General features: G+C 45.6%; 1 long non-coding RNA gene across 8 annotated transcripts in view; it reads left to right on the top strand.

The window, feature by feature from the left end:
* Positions 1-3,700: 3,700 nt before the first annotated feature.
* The window catches only part of LOC127932367 (uncharacterized), a 7,101-nt gene continuing 5,307 nt past the window's right edge, over positions 3,701-5,494 (top strand). For 7 of the 8 annotated variants that reach the window (XR_008144975.1, XR_008144974.1, XR_008144973.1 and 4 more), the window contains exons 1-2: positions 3,701-3,836; positions 4,815-4,946. This is a non-coding gene — a long non-coding RNA (uncharacterized LOC127932367). Of the gene's footprint in view, positions 3,837-4,814; positions 4,947-5,136; positions 5,181-5,319; positions 5,364-5,494 lie in introns of all 8 variants that reach the window. The other variant, XR_008144976.1, reaches the window with a different exon arrangement.

Raw genomic sequence — 5,494 nt, 5'->3', positions numbered from 1 at the left:
AACTACAGCTCTTCATTGCACATCCCCAACCTCTTCTGTCTTCCACCCCTTTACGTGTAAATAATCATCCCTCCATCCCCACCCCTAATAAACATAGTGTATGCAGAACAACCTCTTCTGTCTTCCACCCCTTTACGTGTAAATAATCATCCCTCCATCCCCACCCCTAATAAACATAGTGTATGCAGAACAACCTCTTCTGTCTTCCACCCCTTTATGTGTAAATAATCATCCCTCCATCCCCACCCCTAATAAACATAGTGTATGCAGAACAAGCTTCATTAGTAGAAAAACAGTCATAGGTTCTGTATTTGTACAAAATTCACAGATCATTCCATTTTTGTTCATTTTTAAACTCTTCTTTAAAAGTCCTTTCTAGAACAGGAAACCAAACCATCGGAAAATCACATGAAGAATGATGGTAAATAAACCAAAATAAATGAACAAATAAATCAACAGATAAATAAACGAGCTACATTTGCTGATGTGCATTCATCATAAACTTCACCAAACTGAGTTGTTGTGTTGTGACACATTCCCCATTTTCAGTATCATTACACCTTTCTGGCCAGATCCTACAAGAGGCAGCTTCTAACCAACTAGGAGCAGCAAGAAGTTGCATCGAACCACTGATGTAGGATCAGATCTTTGTTCCACCCTCTTAATGGTTAAGATAAGGACTGATGCAGGATCAGATCTTTGATCCATCCCCCTAATGGTTAAGTTAAGGAGGTATGTTAATCTGATTCTAGACCTGTGGTTCAGAGAAACCTCTACCTCAAGTTGTCATATCTTGGCACACATCACATGTATTTAGGCCCATCACAGCACCCTTCTGATCAGTGAGACTATGAACCAGAGCCATAAATGTACAGCGTTGGGCCAACGTGTTACATGTTGAATACTGTTCTAGTTGTAGACATACAGTTAGAGAGCATGGTTGAAATATTCCTCCAGTAATGTCAACATGGCTGCCATTGACTGTTGTTGTGCCGTGTAAATGCACCATAATGCAGAAACTCTTTAAATACATAGTTCTGGCATGAACCAGCTTTCCATGACCAGTCTCTGACCATTAGAGCATATTCACATCCTTGTAGTAAATTGCCCCCCCCCCCAATGTAAATGCCCTCATCACTGCCCTATGACCTTTTCCATATTTACATCCTTGTAGTAAATTGCCCGTATACACTGCCCCCCCCCCAATGTACATGCCCCCATCACTGCCCTATGACCTTTTCCATATTTACATCCTTGTAGTAAATTGCCCGTATACACTGCCCCCCCCCCCAATGTAAATGCCCCCATCACTGCCCTATGACCTTTTCCATATTTACATCCTTGTAGTAATTGCCCGTATACACTGCCCCCCCCAATGTAAATGCCCCATCACTGCCCTATGACCTTTTCCATATTCACATCCTTGTAGTAAATTGCCCGTATACACTGCCCCCCCCCCAATGTAAATGCCCTCATCACTGCCCTATGACCTTTTCCATATTCACATCCTTGCTAACCACTGTTAAACAACACACACGATGATGTAACATCTACCATGAATAAAACAGTGAGTGTAAAGGGTGAAAGGCAAAGTGACCTGGGTTCAACTACTGGAAATGTATTTCATAATGACTGTGTGTGAGTGTACATTCATGTCTGTCTATCAGCTTGTGTGTGTGCATTCATGTCTGTCTATCAGCTTGTGTGTGTGCATTCATGTCTGTCTATCAGCTTGTGTGTGTGCATTCATGTCTGTCTATCAGCTTGTGTGTGTGCATTCATGTCTGTCTATCAGCTTGTGTGTGTGCATTCATGTCTGTCTATCAGCTTGTGTGTGTGCATTCATGTCTGTCTATCAGCTTGTGTGTGTGCATTCATGTGTGTCAGTGTTTGTGTGTGCTGATGCATGTTTTTGCATGTGCGTGTGTATATGTGTGTGTGTGTGTGCGTGTGTGTGTGTATGTGTGCGTGTGCATGTGTGTGCGTGTGCATGTGTGTGTGTGTGTGTGTGTGTGTGTGTGTGTGTGTGTGTGCGTGTGCATGTGTGTGCGTGTGCATGTGCGTGTGTGTGTGTGCATGTGTGTCAGCCAGTCTAATTTCCTGTCCATCACCAGTCTCAGTGGCCAGACGATCTCAGTGCCACTCCGGCCAGCAACCACCATGACTCGTGATTGATTAATCAGACTCCCACAGCAGCACCGTGGCAACGGTAATTATGTGTTCTCAATCTCTGGCCCGACACGTCTAGTTGTACGTGTGTATGTGTGTGGGGGTGAGAGTGTGTATGTGTGTGGGGGGTGAAAGTGTGTGTGTGTGCGTGTGTGGGGGGGGGGGGGTGAGAGTGTGTGTGTGTGTGTGTGTGTGGGGGTCTGAAAGAGCCTGTCACTAATGCAACTTCACTTCTGCAACCTGGGGTCACAGAAAAGTCATTCCAAACACACACCTGGTATCATCAGGGAGGTGATTAAAACCCCTCTCCATACTTTCCCTGCTCTGTTATTCACCCTGTCTCCCCCTTTCCTCTCCCTGCCTTACTCTTTCCTCCCCCTCCAACTCCAACCTCATCGCCCATTGGTTGTTGGTACAGAAGAAAGCTCATTAGTTGATATGCATGGCCAGACAGGGAAGTGATGATACTGCTGCATCTCTCTCTCTCTCTCTCTCTCTCTCTCTCTCTCTCTCTCTCTCTCTCTCTCTCTCTCTCTCTCTCTCTCTCTCTCTCTCTCTCTCTCTCTCTCTCTCTCTCTCTCTCTCTCTCTCTCTCGCTCTCGCTCTCGCTCTCGCTCTCTCTCTCTCTCTCTCTCTCTCTCTCTCTCTCTCTCTCTCTCTCTCTCTCTCTCTCGCTCCAGACAGGCAGCCTCGCAGCAGATGCTGCCCCTAATCAGAACACCCGGAATGGGCCAGAGCACGATAAGAATGTGGTGGTAATGGTGGAGGGCAGTTGGGAAGCAGAAAGAGAGGAATGATGCACAGGGGAGGGAGGAAGAAGGAGTGGAGAGTAGAGGGGAGGGGAAAGATGAGAAGAGAGGAGATGGGAGAGGAGGGGAGGAGATGCGAGGAGAGAAGAGGGAAGTGGAGGGGAGAGGAGAGGAGAGGAGAGAGGAGGGGAGTGGAGGAGAGGGGAGTGGAGGAGATCGGAGGAGATGAGAGGAGAGGAGAGAAGGAGAGGGGAAAGAAGGGGAGGAGAGGATAGGGGAGGAGAGAGGAGTGAAGAGGGGAGGAGAGAAGAGATGGGAGAGGAGGGGAGGAGCGGAGAGTAGAGGAGAGGAAGCGAGGGGAAAGGAGGGGAGGAGAGGAGTGGAGGGGAGGAGAGGGGAGGAGAGAAGAGGGGAGGGGAGGGTAGGGCTGATCAGTGGAATCATACTCAGCAGTGAAGACCAGATCAAAGAGACTGAATGAAAGCATGAGCGGGAGAAAGATCGAAAGATGTGACACTATTCAGTATTTCAATGTGAGAAAAATTATATGGATATTATAGATACAGATCTATAAGAATGCCCAGGAGTTTTTCCTCCGAGTCCATTCATACATTGTCTCCTCATTCTGTAAAATTGGTCTTTAGCAGAGCCATAGACAGGTATTTAGAGATATGGGTCTGGTCTTTAGCAGAGCCATAGACAGGTATTTAGAGAGCCATAGACAGGTATTTAGAGATATGGGTCTGGTCTTTAGACAGGTATTTAGAGATATGGGTCCATAGACAGGTATTTAGAGATATGGGTCTGGTCTTTAGCAGAGCCATAGACAGGTATTTGGAGATATGGGTCTGGTCTTTAGCAGAGCCATAGACAGGTATTTAGAGATATGGGTCTGGTCTTTAGCAGAGCCATAGACAGGTATTTAGAGATATGGGTCTGGTCTTTTTAGCAGAGCCATAGATAGGAAACATAGACAGGTATTTGGAGATATGGGTCTGGTCTTTAGCAGAGCCATAGACAGGTATTTTAGAGATATTTGGGTCTGGTCTTTAGCAGAGCCATAGACAGGTATTTGGAGATATGGGTCTGGTCTTTAGCAGAGCCATATGGGTCTGGACAGGTATTTAGAGATATGGGTCTGGTCTTTAGCAGAGCCATTTGGAGATATGGGTCTGGTAGCAGAGCCATAGATATTTGGGTCTGGTCTTTAGCAGAGCCATAGATACAGGTATTTAGAGATATGGGTCTGGTCTTTGGAGATATGGGTCTGGTCTTTAGCAGAGCCATAGACAGGTATTTAGAGATATGGGTCTGGTCTTTAGCAGAGCCATAGATAGGTATTTGGAGATATGGGTCTGGTCTTTAGCAGAGCCATAGACAGGTATTTGGAGATATGGGTCTGGTCTTTAGCAGAGCCATAGACAGTATTTAGAGATATGGGTCTGGTCTTTAGCAGAGCCATAGATAGGTATTTGGAGATATGGGTCTGGTCTTTAGCAGAGCCATAGACAGGTAGGAGATATGGGTCTGGTCTTTAGCATAGATAGGTATTTAGAGATATGGGTCTGGTCTTTAGCAGAGCCATAGATAGGTATTTAGAGATATGGGTCTGGTCTTTAGCAGAGCCATAGATATTTAGAGATATGGGTCTGGTCTTTAGCAGAGCCATAGATAGGTATTTAGAGATATGGGTCTGGTCTTTAGCAGAGCCATAGACAGGTATTTGGAGATATGGGTCTGGTTTTTAGTTAGAGATATGGGTCTGGTCTTTAGCAGAGGTATTTAGAGATATGGGTCTGGTCTTTAGCAGAGCCATAGACGGGTATTTGGGGATATGGGTCTGGGCTTTAGCAGAGCCATTTAGACAGGTATTTGGGGATATGGGTCTATAGACAGGTATTTAGAGATATGGGTCTGGTCTTTAGCAGAGCCATAGACAGGTATTTAGAGATATGGGTCTGGTCTTTAGCAGAGCCATAGACAGGTATTTAGAGATATGGGTCTGGTCTTTAGCAGAGCCATAGACAGGTATTTGGAGATATGGGTCTGGTCTTTAGCAGAGCCATAGACAGGTATTTAGAGATATGGGTCTGGTCTTTAGCAGAGCCATAGACATTTGGGGATATGGGTCTGGGCTTTAGAGGGGGTCTGGTCTTTAGCAGAGCCATAGACAGGTATTTGGAGATATGGGTCTGGTCTTTAGCAGAGCCATAGACAGGTATTTGGGGATATGGGTCTGGGCTTTAACAGAAACATATACAGGTATTTAGAGATATGGGTCTGGTCTTTAGCAGAGAGCCACAGACATATACAGGTATTTAGAGATATGGGTCTGGTCTTTAGCAGAGCCATAGACAGGTATTTGGAGATATGGGTCTGGTCTTTAGCAGAGCCATAGTAGGTATTTAGAGATATGGGTCTGGTCTTTAGCAGAGCCATAGATAGGTATTTAGAGATATTTAGGAGATATATGGGTCTGGTCTTTAGCAGAGCCATAGATAGGTATTTGGAGATATGGGTCTGGTCTAGCAGAGCCATATTTAGAGATATGGGTCTGGTCTTTAGCAGAGATATGG

The sequence above is a fragment of the Oncorhynchus keta genome, chromosome 10, assembly GCF_023373465.1.
Source record: "Oncorhynchus keta strain PuntledgeMale-10-30-2019 chromosome 10, Oket_V2, whole genome shotgun sequence".
In the NCBI taxonomy this organism is placed as follows: domain Eukaryota; kingdom Metazoa; phylum Chordata; class Actinopteri; order Salmoniformes; family Salmonidae; genus Oncorhynchus; species Oncorhynchus keta.
Note: the sequence above shows the minus strand (reverse complement) of the source record. Positions and strands in the feature narration are given on the sequence as shown.